A 15,865-nucleotide genomic window follows, 5' to 3' on the forward strand; every position below is an offset into this window, starting at 1 on the left:
GATAGGTTTCTCCCTCCCTGGCGCTTTGGAGAAATAAAACTGACAAACTGAGCTGCACAAGAAGATGAGCTAGGAAAGAAGTGAGCTGGAAATACGAAAAAAAAAAATCAGAATTATTAAATAAAAGTGCTGAAAACTCAACAGAATTCAATTTCCAGGCATGATGGAGGTGTATGGATTTGCCAGTTTAATGAGTGCACTTACAGGTGGTGATGATGTTTAGAGCAGGAAGGAGGTGATGAGGTGGAAAACATTCAGTACATAAAATTTTCCTTCTCTCTGTGGTGTTTCAGCTCAGTCTTTCTGTTTCTTTTATTCTGCCTCCATCATATTGTTTTCCATCTCTTTTTTCCCTTTCCTGTGTGTTTTCACATGCAGGAATTGACCAACCCAGGATTTGTTAAATATAATGAGCTTTACAGTGCAGTGTTACAAAAATTTCCTTGATGCCTTTCAGCCAAGCCCACAGGAATACCTTTCATGTTTTGCAAGAGGGAACAAAAGTTTCATCTTATTTCACCTGAGATCCCATATTGCATAAACCTCCCAAACAATGGCTCTACTATAAAATGTCAGTTTTGAAATGCATCCAGACCTAAATATGACTTTACCATTAGCTATAAAGAAACAAACACACAGCTTGATTTTTATTCTTGTGATGATCAAATCCTTTAATTTTGACGTAGTGATGATTTTACTCTGCTCAGTGAGATTCTCACCATATGTAATGGTTACATGCCCAAGCCAAATGAGCTCACGAGCTCTGGCTTGTGAACTGTGGCATCAAGAGCGATGAGGATCAATTTTAATAACAATAATTGATCTGTTCCCTTAGTCATTCCCAGTGTCAGTCATGCATGAGACGCAAGAGGCAGCAAATGTTAAATAGGAATTCAGGGGCTAAAACATCAGAACAAGCAAATCCAGGTGTGATACAGCACTGCTGAGAACTCTGACCCTGCAAGAACACTTGTCATTAAAATGCAGAGTTTTTAGTCAATGCAAATAAAAGCAATACAAGGGTTGGACTCACATTGAGTTTGAAGTCTACATACAGCAAAAAGAAATTAAGGTGATAAAGACATTGGGGGATGTGGGATCTTGGCTGCATCTCCGAGGCAGAAGCAGTTGGCCATGGGAGGAGGGATGATGTTATCCCTTGGGATGAGCCAGGCAGCCTGGCCTCCTCCCCTTGGATGGAGGAGCTCTGGCACCGGGATGTGCACGCATTGCCCACCGGCTACTTTGCTTTTCTACTTGCAGCAGATTCACCACAGCAGGAGGACTCTGCAGCTCAGAATTACGGGTGGTCCAAAATGCTGGTGACTCACCAGATTTCCACTGCAGGTGGTTGGCAATTGCATGAGCCCAGTTCAAAGGGAATGATAAATCAGTCCTGGCTCTGCATGGAGAGATGATGGCAAAATACAGCTCTGCCCGCTTTCTGGACTTTGATAAACAGGGATGTTGTGGCTGTAGGGAGCCAGGTACCTCCAGGCGTAAACATCCTGTTGATGCTGGAAATATTTTGTACCACACATTGCATGGCTACATCCTAAAATGAGTATTTCCATGACTTGATAAAATCACTACAAGTAGAAGGCAACAACAGGAGACACTGAGGTTGCCAGTGATGTTGATTTAATCATAGAACCATAAAGTCATGGAGTGGTTTGGATTGGAAGGAACCTTAAACCCCATCCAATTCCACCCCCTGTTGTGGGCAGGGACACCCTCCACTCTCCCAGGCTGCTCCAAGTCCTGCCCAGCCTGGCCTTGGACACTTCCAAGGATGGGGCAGCCACAGCTTCTCTGGGCAACTGAATGTTGTTTTGTTCAGCACTGAACTGCTGGTTGTTCTTTCACGGAGACACTCCTGTAATGATTCCACCTAAAAGACACCACTGAAAGTGGACAAAACTGAATTTCTGTTCCACAGAAAATTCACAAAAAATTGTTCTCCTTTAGAGTGCACACCAGAAATTATAAAATTTTCAAGGAAAGCAAAGACAGATAATTAATGCTTTAGAAAAAAAAAATCTCATGTTTTTCTTTTTAAATTTTAATTGGTTGTCTTTTTTAAACAAACACCCTCCTCCTAGTCATATTTCATGTTCTTCAAACATCATTGCTTTTAAAGTCTTCTGGCTGTACTTTGAAATGTTGCCATCTCCTTCAAAGTTTCATGGCAAGAAAACTTCTTCCACCATGGGCTTTATTTATCTGAAGCAACAGAGGGATTTCTCCTGAGTCTTTGTGGAACAATAAAGACAAACAGGACAAAAGCCCAGGAAGAAGTGTTTCAGAATTCAAATCTTCCAGGATCTGAAAGGCAGCAGCCAGAGGGCATGAAAGAATAATTTCAATAAAACCATTTAATTCTCCAATAGCAGCATTAATGATCTGATTCTCCACCTCGGAGGTCCCCCAGATTGTGTCATCTTCAGAAAATTGGTGTAAACCTAAGTTAGGTCTTTTTGAAAGCTAGCAGGACAGGGAAAACCAAAGGGCTTTACATCACTGGGCTCATTTATTTTTACTAATAAGTTGTTGTTTTTTTTCCTGTTCTCTTACCATGAATTTCCTGAATAAGCTTCATTTTCAGCTTATCTCTGCCAGGAGCATTGGCACAACCTTCTACTGAGCTGTGCTGGTTGTGTTCTGTAATGATTTGTGGATGTTCAATTTAAAATAGGGATGTGGGGTTTCACTTGAAATAGATTGAGGAAAACAAACTGCTAGTTCTGAAAAAGATTTGAAAGGTTTTTTTCCCTCCAAAATTCTTCCTGTCTGTTTTTAAATAGATTAATATTTAGCCTTTGAAAATAGTCTGTCAACCACTGAGCGAATGAGAAGCCTGGGACAGATTTAAGCAGAAAATTAAACTTACTTAATGTGACAGGCAAGTGATTTTTCTCTGGAAAAAGACTAGTGGAGAGAAGCAGTTAAAAGAACCAGCGTGAAGATTAAAAAAAAAAATATTTATTTAAAAAAAATTAACCTCCTTTCAATAATAAATCAATACAGCAGCCAGGAATGGCTCTGCCGCTACTTGGAGTTGTATAGCTGTGGTTAAACTCAGCCCAGCCTTGGAGGAATATTAGGACCTCCAAAGTATCAGAGACTACAAAATCTGTTATGTGGGATAGCAATTTTTTTCAAGTTAAAACATTATTTTTATGTCCTTGCTTTACATTTTGTTGCATTTTATTTGGAGGCATTTAAGAAATAATCCTCCAGCATACTTTTAGAGGATTTTTCCCCTTTTTTTCCCCAGCTGAAATCATGTGACAGGGAACCTCCAGGAGCCTACGTGACTGCTCTGTGCTCCAGGGATTCAGATTTCTGCTGCCAGAGCTGTCTGTGCTGTGCCGAGTGTTTCAAACATGTTTTCTCAATGACGATCAAAACAAATCCTTCCTCTCGGTGCAGTATTTATCGGAGCGGTTCATTCTCTGAAGGAATCGCTCTGCCTCTGTCATTCTTTGGGATTGCTGCAATATTGCACAGCTCAGTAAATAATAATACCAGGCTTCACTACAGCCCTTTTCTCACAAATCCCATGAAACATTTCCTTGTAGCACATGAATCCCACTGCAGAGCCTGGCTGCTTCTCCCTGAACGATCCCATCCGGTCTGGTTTAAGCCTTTCCCAGTCTGCAAATGTGCGAACTCCTGCTGTTGTTGCGGTGCCCGGTGAGTCAGCGCTGCTGCCGTCACGCTGAGGTCAGACCCAGCTGCAGCTCTGGGCCCGGGCTCCGGCACGGAACGGTCACTGGGACACCACTGCCACCACCAGGGCCTCTGCCCTTCTGGATCACGGGCTGTTCCTGCCCTTGGACACGGGCTGATCCTGTCTTTGGACACGGGCTGTTCCTGCCCCTGGACACGGGCTGATCCTGCCCCTGGACACGGGCTGTTCCTGCCCCAGGACACGGGCTGATCCTGTCTCTGGACACGGGCTGATCCTGCCCCTGGACACGGGCTGATCCTGTCTCTGGACACGGGCTGTTCCTGTCTCTGGACACGGGCTGTTCCTGCCTCTGGACACGGGCTGATCCTGTCTCTGGGACACGGGCTGATCCTGCCCCTGGACACGGGCTGTTCCTGTCTCTGGACACGGGCTGTTCCTGCCTCTGGACACGGGCTGATCCTGTCTCTGGGACACGGGCTGCTCCTGTCTCTGGACACGGGCTGATCCTGTCTCTGGGACACGGGCTGATCCTGTCTCTGGACACGGGCTGATCCTGTCTCTGGATCACGGGCTGTTCCTGCCCTTGGACACGGGCTGATCCTGTCTCTGGACACGGGCTGTTCCTGTCTCTGGACACGGGCTGATCCTGTCTCTGGGACACGGGCTGATCCTGCCCCTGGACACGGGCTGATCCTGTCTCTGGGACACGGGCTGATCCTGTCTCTGGGACACGGGCTGATCCTGCCCCTGGACACGGGCTGATCCTGTCTCTGGACACGGGCTGATCCTGTCTCTGGGACACGGGCTGATCCTGTCTCTGGACACGGGCTGATCCTGTCTCTGGACACGGGCTGTTCCTGTCTCTGGGACACGGGCTGATCCTGTCTCTGGACACGGGCTGATCCTGTCTCTGGGACACGGGCTGATCCTGCCCCTGGACACGGGCTGATCCTGTCTCTGGACACGGGCTGTTCCTGCCTCTGGACACGGGCTGATCCTGTCTCTGGACACGGGCTGTTCCTGCCCCTGGACACGGGCTGATCCTGTCTCTGGACACGGGCTGATCCTGTCTCTGGGACACGGGCTGATCCTGTCTCTGGACACGGGCTGATCCTGTCTCTGGGACACGGGCTGATCCTGTCTCTGGGACACGGGCTGATCCTGCCCCTGGACACGGGCTGATCCTGCCCCTGGACACGGGCTGATCCTGTCTCTGGGACACGGGCTGATCCTGTCTCTGGACACGGGCTGATCCTGTCTCTGGGACACGGGCTGATCCTGCCCCTGGACACGGGCTGATCCTGTCTCTGGGACACGGGCTGATCCTGTCTCTGGGACACGGGCTGATCCTGTCTCTGGACACGGGCTGTTCCTGCCCCTGGACACGGGCTGTTCCTGCCTCTGGACACGGGCTGTTCCTGTCTCTGGACACGGGCTGTTCCTGCCTCTGGACACGGGCTGATCCTGTCTCTGGGACACGGGCTGATCCTGCCCCTGGACACGGGCTGATCCTGCCCCTGGACACGGGCTGATCCTGTCTCTGGGACACGGGCTGATCCTGTCTCTGGGACACGGGCTGATCCTGTCTCTGGGACACGGGCTGATCCTGCCCCTGGACACGGGCTGATCCTGCCCCTGGACACGGGCTGATCCTGTCTCTGGGACACGGGCTGATCCTGTCTCTGGACACGGGCTGATCCTGTCTCTGGACACGGGCTGTTCCTGTCTCTGGGACACGGGCTGCTCCAGCCTCTGCCCCGCTGGAGGGTAAGGGACGTCCCAGCTGCTCGTCCTGCGGGTCCACATCTTTGGGAGTTGGATCTAAGTCAGGAGTGCCCTGACAGCCAGGAGGGACATCCCTGTTCTGGGGGACACAAGGCAAAGGAGGGGATGATCCCACTCTGCTCTGCACTGGTGTGGCCTCATCTCCAGTTCTGGGGGAGGTGTTGGGCGTCACAAATAATAAGGACATTAAACTATTAGAGAGCATCCAAAGGAGGCAAAGGCTGGCAGAGGGTCTTGAGAAGTGGCTGAGGTTCCTTGGTCTGTACAGCTGGACAAGAGGAGACTGAGGGGAGACTCATCACAGTTACAACTTCCTCACGATATAGGGAGGGGGATTTACAGGAATTTAATGCTGTTACAGCACCAGTGAGTGCAACAAAACTACAGGAAGGTGTGCGGCCAGGTGTGACCCCGCTGGGGACATTGCTGCTTCCAATGGGAGCTGATGTGCCTGGTCCAGGCAGTGGCACAGTCCTGGCTGTGGGAACAGCCCCAAAGGAGGGACACGGTCCTGCTGTGTTCCCTGTGCTCCTCTCAATGGCTTGGGATGGCTGGAAAAGCCCTGGAGCAGGAGGCCACAGAATCACAGGATCATCAAGGTAGGAAAAGACATCTAAGGTTATCGAGTCCAGCCTATGATCAATCCCCACCTTGTCACTGTCCCAGAGCACTGAGTGCCACCTCCAGTCATTCTTTGAACACTTCCAGGGATGGGGACTCTGCCACCTCCCTGGGCAGCCCCATTCCAATGCCTGACAAAACCACCTATGGAATGCTTCATGGATTTGTGTCCTCACCTGGGTCTGAGGCTGAGCAGCAGCAATCTCATGACGTACTCGGGGCACTGATGCAGGAAGGCATTTCAGCAGTTTCTCTGCTCATCTACACTATTTCATTCTCATCCCTCAGGTGCTCCAGAGTGCCCTACACAACACAATCAAATTATTTGAGCTCTACTAGGAGAGAAGATTGGATTAGCAGCTAAACAAACCAGATCAGGTTATAGATTTTTGTGCAGTTTTATTTTCTTCCTACCACCACAGGGATATGTGTAAACAGGCACATATACAAAGCCACCAGCATTTGCCATCCAGGGATATCTTAGTGTAACGGCCACACATTTCTGAAGTGTAAACATTTTTTTATTTGGGATCTGATACAGGAGCCAGAGGTGAAGGGCACACGCAGAGCTTGTCTTTCCTTCTGACTGGACAGGCAGGAAAGAGCATTTTCTGAGCTTCCCAGCTGTCCATTGATGACGAATTCCTGCTTGTTCCCATTTAGCCCAGCTTCAGCTGGCCTGAATATATTCTATTTAAAAGTGCCCTGGGATTAGTTCAGATTGCTCCAGACTTCAGCTTGCTGACGTTGGAGGAGATAAACAGAAGTAATTTGCTGATTCACCATTACAATTTTCATAAAAAATGAGTCAGGGTTTTCTTCTTTCATGTAACACGGAAATTAGGTTACCATGCTTTGCTGAACACTGTGCTGTACTGTGTGTGTTCCCAGTAGCATCTCATGTTCCTGCAGTATATTTTTGGAAGAATAACCAGATTCATGAGGCCACATCTGTTTCCCTTGGCTTTCCAACAGACTGACAACTTACCAGTCTGTGCTTTGAGTTAGAGGCCTCTTCTTCACCCGATTATAGAATCATGTTCCTGAGTGGATTTTCTGCAGCCTCTCACCTGCTGGACTGTTAAACCTCTGTTTAAATTTGACACTTCCATGAGCTTCTCCAAACCTGGACATCTTGAGCAAGACTTGCTGAGTGCCCATGGCAGAGGGGTTGGAATGAGAAGATCTCCAAGGCTCCTCCCAACCCAAACCATTCTGTGTTCCATGTCCCGGGATACACCTCAGATTCCAGAGTAGGGAGACCCTCTTTCCTCAGTTTCTTTCTTCATCTTGGAGCACTGTCTTCCTGGCAGCCCTTGCAAGTGCATTCCCCCTTGGATATATCTCCCATATTCCTGCTCTTTCGTGGCTGAACCTTCCCCTCCTTGTGACTCTGATGGTGCCTTTCTGGTTTAACACAGAGAAAAATTGAAGTGATGACTGGAGAAAATGACATCAGCATTTAAATAGATTTCCTGAGGAAATTTTTAATGGCCATTTTTATAGCTTATTTTGTGCTTTTTAACTTTTTTTTTCTCCCTGGTCATAGGTCAAGGAATTATTTCAAACAGACCAATACAGGAAAAGAGCTAATTCTGACTAATCTCAGGGGATTGATTGTTTTGGTTTATTTTCATTCTGAGTATTTGATGGCCTTCAGAGAGTTTCTTTGGATGAATCAAAATATTCTCCACTTCTGGGTTTAGGAATATAAAATTTCAAAAGTTGCTTCACATTTAAGAGTAAAACTACATAAAAGAGAGCAGGAGCTATAAAATCCTTGACCACAATGGACTTCTTGGATTTTCTTAGAAGAAATTTGCACAGCAAGGAGCTCTCAGTGTTTCCACTCAGTGGCTACTAAATTGAATATAAATAGTGGCCAAAGTGCTCAATGCATGGTGCTTGGGGTGAGAGGAAAGAATTTACAGTGTTCTGAGAGTCCTGTGTGCTATCTGTGTGTGTGTGCAGAAGTGAATGTCCAGTTCACCTGGGAAATGCACTTTTACCCACCCCATACGGGTTCAGCAGCATCTGCCTAAAGTTAAGGCCATAAGGAATGTTTTTTTCTGGGGTGATTGCCTTTGAGACAGAATATACATCATTCATGACATGAAAACCTGGAGTTTTAGAAGGAAAACATAACCCTGTGATGGAATTTTCCAAAGGTAAAGATGGTTTTCTTCCACCTTGCTGAACTGCAGAGCGCCGAGCTAAATGCACAGGGTATCTCAGATCTAAATACATATGAGAACTGGGGGAGTGCAGGTCAGGCTCTGACCTTTACAGTTCCAATCTTCAGCGTTTTACAACTGCCTTTATTGCTCTCACAGTTTGAACTTGTTCTGCACAGCCAAATCCCTGTGAAATTTGATAAAATCTCCATGTACGGCTGGACCCCATCGTTGCTGTGGAGGATTTAGGTGCTGTTATTCCAGAAAAACATGACCTTGCATTAGGTTATCCATGGCATACTATGGACCTTGGGCTCTGCATTCATAAAACCTCACAAAGGGCACAGTTCCAAGCTCTGTGAAAAACTGGCTGTGCTTCTATGATTTTATTCAGCAAGAAATCAGTGCTGTGCGTCACTGGTCAAAAGATGACTAAGCTCTGGTTATAAATGATAGAAACTGTGAGGATTTACAGCTTGATTATCCCTTTTTACTCCTTTGGAGTAATACCTTACTTCTTCACCAAGGAATTAGAGATAAGCAAATCTTTAAATGAGGTGTTTGCTCAAGAGCTTTGCTGGTGAGAAATGTATTTATGGATATATTAAGTGCTTTCTGGAATTAAGGCCAAAGCAGGAGGAGGTAGCAAGAGTCCAGGTTTAGGGAGTGTTTCTTGTACATGAGCACAGGAGACCTGGCCTCAGGGGTGGCCTCTAAATTCCTTATTTCTAAACCAAACAAATGGAGCTGGGTGAAATCCTGGCTTGAGTGAACTCAGGACCAGGAGTCCCAGCAACCTCAGTGGCCCTGGGATGTCATCAGAGAGATGTCCTTGTCCTTCACCCAGTCTCCTGCCACTTTTCCCCTTGGAGAATGTGGTGCTGCCAGCCCTGTGGTGCCATTCCTGACCTGCCTGCCTGAGGCCAGTCTCAGCAGCCTGGTGACATCACCGTGACATATTTTTACATCTGCCTCCCTGAAAATGTGCAAAGAGGTAAAGGCACAATTCCAGAGAGAATCCAGCTGACATTAAATTGGGTTCATCACCCACTGAACATGAGCTTTTGTCAGCGTACTGAACACTATTTCCTTGCCCAGCTATGCCGTGGTGCTGCAACTTCCTAATGATAAAAAGTGGGGGAAAAAAAAGATATGTATCTTTTCCTAAGTGCAGGAAGACCATTAACTAATTAATTTGCCCAATTAATCACTCAATAGCTACATACAATGGCTGGGCAAGCCATGGGCTTCATCCTGGCACAGGCTGAGTGTGCAGTTCCCATTCTGTTCCTCTGTCCATCAATGCTGCCTGTCCAGGGCCTCTGGGCTCCCTCCAGCTTGGCTCTGATGGTCCAGGACCAGGCAACTGGAAAAGAGACCTTTTACGGGCTGAGATTTGGTTTGTGTTTGGAATTGATGTGATTTTCAAATGCTTCCTCACCTCTTTTCCCTAATTCGTAAACTAGGAGTATAAATTCATATAATAATAATAATAAGCAAAGAAAATAATCAATTAGTATAATAATATAAAGTAATTTAAATATAAATACTTTTCAGAGTTGGAAATATAAAATATTAAAAACTAACTTTAGGACATAAAATGAATGTGTCTCAGGAGTGGGATTCTTTAACTGTGAAGTGCTTTTTAATCACTGCAATTGCTCTATCATAAAACTATTCCCAAGAGGAAAGATGTTTTTAAGGGTCCTAAAGAGTAACAGCTGGTCTGGGGATTTTTATGTTCAACAAGGGTTGCATTTCCTTGCTATGGTTTCTTTTAGGAGAACAGGTTAAAATCCTGCTTTAGTGTAATACCCAAGAGCCAGCCTAGAAGTATCTGGGTGCTGGAAGGTCAAGTACAGATTCAGCTATTTAAGGTGATTTTATATTTCCCTATAATAAAATGCAGTTTAAAATACTTTCATGACCTTTTGCTCATTGTTATGACTCACTGTAGTATTAAATCTGCACTTTTTTTCAAAACTAATCATGGCTTACCCATTTGGCATATTTTCTCAGAACAGTCAAGTAAATTATCTCTCTTTTTAGGTCTGTGTCTAAGCAAACTTAAACACTGCACAGCAGCAAAGGGATTCAGTGTCACAGTGCAGTGGAAATTACCAAAAAAATGGCACAAATGCCATAACTTCATCCCATGCTGGGTTTTGTCCCATCCATCCAGTGAAGTAATTGATCAAAAATAATACATTTTAGAAGCTCACATTGGAAAGCCTGGTTTTAAAATTGGGTGTTCAGAGCCAGAACTAAGTCTGTGACATCATGCCTTGTACAGGGAGGAGTATATGGAATGTTTACAGCGGGACCATCTCTGAGCAGAGCCACACTGGAGGAGATCCTGGCTCCAGAGCTGAGGATCACAGATCAGCCAAGCACTTTTCTACTCTGGAAAGGGCAGAGTTACAGGTGAGGCAGAATTTAAGAGACTGAGTGGCCAAACTGCAGGTGCTGGTGCATCACATCACTGATTTCCCCTCAGTCATTTTAATCCTTCTATTTGCACTTCTGAGACACCAGTTTCCTTAGATTTTCTTGGCAATTACATCTTGTGCACGTGTCTTGCCCAGAGAAGCTGTGGCTGCCCCATCCCTGGCAGTGTCCCAGGCTAGGGTGGATGGAGCTTGGAGCAATCTGGGCTAGTCCCACCCCATGACAGTGGGTAGGACGATGCTCTTTAAGGTCCCTTCCAACCCAAACCATCCCAGGATTTTATGAAACAGTGAGGCCAAACAGACTTTCGTGCAGGAAGGATCTCGAAACCTAAAAGGTTTAGTTCTGACTTTTCTTGTGTTTTAGTGATCCGAGAACCGGATCACCAGGATAATAATGCTTGCCACCAACTGAGTGGGACTTTCTTTCCACGGGCTGACAGGACCTCATGTTGCACCAGGGGTCGGTCAGGTTGGATATTAGGAAAAAATTCTTCATGGAAGGAGTTCTTAAAGCATTGCAATGGACTGCCCAGAGCAGTGGTGGGATCACAGAACCATGGAAGATGCTGAGTTGGATGGGATCCATCAAGATCACCAAGTCCCACTGCTGGGCCTGCACAGATATCTCAACAATCCAACCCTGCTCCTGAGAGCATTGTCCAAGTGCTCCTGGACCTCAGTCCCCATCCCTGAAGGGATTTACCAGCCATGTAGATATGGCACCTGGGGACACAGGTTAGCAGTGGCCTTGGCAGTGCTGAGGTTTCTCGGTGGCCTTAGTGGGCTTTTCCAACCCAAACAATTCCCTGATTTTATGATTCTTTGATTCCACGCTTCTACGGTTTGATGCCCTCCACGGCGAGTGTGTGGCAGGGAAGGTGGATGAGGCGATGGTGGCCGTGTCCTCTCGGTGTCACCGTGGGGCAGAGCACGGCCACGGTGCCGGTGTGAGGTTCCTCCGAGCCAGGGCTGTGGGTGTGCCGGGGGTAGCGGGTGTGCTGGGGGTACCGAGTGTGGGGGTACCGGGTGTGTGGGGGTACCGAGTGTGCTGGGGGTACCGGGTGCGCTGGGGGTACCGGGTGTGTGGGGGTACCGAGTGTGCTGTGGTACCGGGTGTGCTGTGGTACCGGGTGTGTGGGGGTACCGAGTGTGCTGTGGTACCGGGTGTGTGGGGGTACCGAGTGTGCTGTGGTACCGGGTGTGCTGTGGTACCGGGTGTGTGGGGGTACCGAGTGTGCTGTGGTACCGGGTGTGTGGGGGTACCGAGTGTGCTGGGGGTACCGGGTGTGCTGTGGTACCGGGTGTGCTGGGGGTACCGGGTGTGCTGTGGTACCGGGTGTGCTGGGGGTACCGGGGCTACCGGGTCTGTGGGGGTACCGGGTGTGCTGGGGGTACCGGGTGTGTGGGGGTACCGGGTGTGTGGGGGTACCGGGTGTGCTGTGGTACCGGGTGTGCTGTGGTACCGGGTGTGTGGGGGTACCGAGTGTGCTGTGGTACCGGGTGTGCTGTGGTACCGGGTGTGCTGTGGTACCGGGTGTACGGGGGTTCCGGGTGTGCGGGGTCCCGGGGATCCCGGCGGTGCCGGCGGGCCCGGGCTGGCGGGAGGCGGGCGCGGCCCCCTCACGGCGTTGCCATGGCGGCCGCGCTGCGCTCCGCGGGGCCGGGCGGGGGCGGGCGCGGGGCGGGGCCGCCCCTTCAGCACCAGCGCGGCCGCGGACAGCGGCGGCCCCGGCACCGCGCGGGGCGGCTGCACCGTGAGCCGGTGTCCCGCACACCCGCACGGTGAGTGTCCCCTCACGGCGAGTGACTGTCCCCGCAGCCGCACGGAGCGCGCCCCTCACAGCCTCTCGGTAACCGAGTGTCCCCGCAGCCGCTCGGTGAGTGAATGTCCCCCGCAGCCGCTCGGGGAACGGGTGTCCCCGCATGGCCAGCGAGTGTCCCCGGAGCGCCCAGCCCGCAGGGCCGGCGGCTCGCGGGTGCCCGCGGGGTTGGGCCGGGCGGGGCCGTTGCGGGATCGGTTGGGCTCGGTTAAAAAAACTTGGAGAAACCCGGAGCGCTCGGCGCGGCTCGGCGCGGCTCGGGCCTTTCCCTTCTCTCCCCGTAAGGTGTTTTCCTGAGAAACTTTAGGGGCGAACTTGTGGAAGGGGCGGTTTGGCGGCGCGGCGGTGCTGGCGGAGGCTGTGTGTGTCCGGCTGCACGTGAGCTCCGTCTCGCTACGGGCGTTCCTTTGCACGAATCCTAAAAGCTCCCCCGATTTGGGCAAGCCCTGCCTCGCCACATTCGTAGTAGCGGTAGTAGGAGCGTGGCTTTCCTTACTCGCTGTTGGAAGCTCTGTCATCCCACTTAGATGATGACAGCCCTGGTAGCGGAGGCCTTTTCTGTGTATTCTGCAAGGACCATCCGTGTTTTGGGGGAGGTCACAGCGTGGAGGTGACAGTGACAGTGAAGTGACAGTGACAGCAAGCTGCAGTTCTGTGCCCTAAACTATTCGGAAGTGCCTGCATGCAAAGCAAAACTGCTTTCCAGCAACTCGGGGATGGAATTCTGTGTCTTCCCAGCCAGGAATCACTCTCATGTGCTCCCTGCTTTCTGCCACAGGCATCTCTGCTACATCTTTAAGCCGCTGCAAATCTGTAATAGCATTAATTGTTCCCTCGGAAAGAGGAGGGTGGGCTCTGCAGGCTCACACGTTGAGTTCCGTGTGCTGCCTGAAGAGTGACAGCCAGTTCGTGGCTCCCATGAAAAGCAGCCAGGTGGGAATGAATGGGGATGTGCCGAATTCTCCGCTAAAGGCCAAGGGATGAATAATAAATGACAGAGACTCCAGAGCAGGAACTCTCCCACGCTCCATTCTCCTGACTTCTCCTTATGCTCCAGAGGTAGATGTGATGTGTCTGTCCCATTCAGAAATGTTGAAAACAATCCCTGTGCCCTTTCATCCTCCATGTGCTGCGCCTGCAGCATCCAGGACTCGGAAATATGGGCTTGATGTGTGGAGGGAGAATAGCTGTCTGCATTATACCTTCTATTCCCTATGTCTTATCCCTCTGGCATTCCCACAGCTTAGTTCAAAGGGAGTACCAATAATTCCTTTAATTTGCACTGTTGCAGACCTTTGACCTCGGGGCAGTACTGCCTGCACACCCTCCCTTCCCAGCTGTGCATCCCAGGCGTAACTTTACAGTAAATTTAGTTTTGTTGCCTCATTAAGCACCAGACACACAGGGCTGTGTAAGGACTGTGTGCTCTGGAATGATTCAGCTGCCACACAGAGACACATTGACCCTTGTGAGCAAAAGCCTGACCCTAAATTCCTGCCCTGCAGATCAGGGGCTTGAGCTCCTGCTCAAGCTCAGGATTAACTGCTGACACAGTAGAGTCCCATAATTTATGAATCGACCATAAATCAGGGAGACAGAAGTAGACCAAGTTCCTTGAAAGAACACATTGAGACAGAGTTATTTTGGAGAGTCAATTAAGCAGCATTTAGGCTGGCAGTGGAAATTAATTCATTAATTAACAGTGCTTGAAGGAATTAAATTCTACCTGTGTTTCAAAACACTCCTAATCCTGAGTGGTTTCATGGTTCTGGGCTCTGATGATCAGACTGCAGGAGAGGTTGGGCTGTGCTACTCATGCTTGGCTACAACAGGGGGGGAATCTTGGTACCTTTTTGCTCTGCTTTGCCTCTCTCATTCATGTTGAGAAGCCCTTGGTGGGTTGTCCTGAGGTTGTTGACAGTGTTTGTTGAGTTCTGAGTACCTTGGTGGTCTCTGCATATGGGTATAAACTTTATTTTTATGGATTTAACACATAGTTATATCTTCCATGCTGAATATCTCGTATGTGTCTATGTTTAACCCATTGGTTTTAATAGATGAAAGTCAATGAACAGTTAGAGGATTTGGAAGTAAATTCCATCAAAGGGTGGGTAACATGGTGTGAGGGATGGTCCATGGACAGTGGAAGTGAACTCAGATTCTCAGCCATGAGCATTCTCGGCCATTTCTGCACCCATTTACACCAGAGCAATTCCTGCTGAGTTGAATTGTTATTCAGTCATTTCCTTTATCAGGAACTACAGTGGTAGAATGGAGAGTAATAATTTCAAACTGAAAGATGGGAGATTTTGCTTCAATATAAGGAAGGATTTGTTCCCTGGGAGGGTGGGGAGGCCCTGGTACAGGGAGCCCAGAGAAGCTGTGGCTGCCCCTGGATCCTTGAAAGTGTCCAGGGCCGGGCTGGATGGGGCTTGGAGCAACCTGGGCTAGTGGAAGGTGTCCCTGCCCATGGCAGGAGGTGGCACTGGATGGGATTAAAGGTCCCTTCCAACCCAAACCATTCCATGATTCTTTGAATTTATGCCATTTGGATTCAAACATTTAAAAAATATAAATATTTTGCGAATTGCAGTCTGGCTTTTTGCTTTTGCCACCATGATCTTCATGCAAAAATAATTATTCAAAGCATCAACAGAGAATCTAAGATAGCCCAGGGGATCAGCAATGTGCCATTGGCTATGGCCCTGCTGAGTTAGTGTGGTACAGCAAGGGAGAACCCAGCTGCAAAGCTTGAGCATAATATTGAGCATGATTCCTTCATGTTGCAGAATTGCTCACAGGTAAACCATTATTTCAGTTCTCATCTGGGAAAAAAAGTTGTTTTAGAAGCTCTAAAAACTGTTTCTTTCAGTTTGTATCACCAAAAGGAGAGTTTTCCTCCATGAAATGCCACAAACGGGTACAGCAGATGTGGATTTATGTCCACATCAGCTGATTTTCTTCTCCATTACCCTTCCTGCTGGATCTTTGCTTATCCAGCAGGTCCTGTCACCCTGACATCCAATGCTGGGTTGGATGCTTTTTGCACATTTGGTGAAAGCTTGACTCAGTCTTTCTCCCCAACTTGGTGTTGTCAGGTGCATGATGGTCATTATGAATTATTGATAGTGATGGAAAAGTCACGAATGCACAGCTGTGCTGCAGGGCCTGGGCCTTTTTCTTGGGTTTAATCATCACTTTATCTCCTCTCTGCCTTTTAGTAATAATGTCAACAGAGATTTTGTGCTGCCTTCACCACAAAAGAGGAGCAGTTCCCTGCTCTGCTGCTGCTGCAGCCAGAACTCTTTTTCCTATTGTAGT

The sequence above is a fragment of the Cinclus cinclus genome, chromosome 15 (genome assembly GCF_963662255.1).
Source record: "Cinclus cinclus chromosome 15, bCinCin1.1, whole genome shotgun sequence".
NCBI classification, from domain to species: domain Eukaryota; kingdom Metazoa; phylum Chordata; class Aves; order Passeriformes; family Cinclidae; genus Cinclus; species Cinclus cinclus.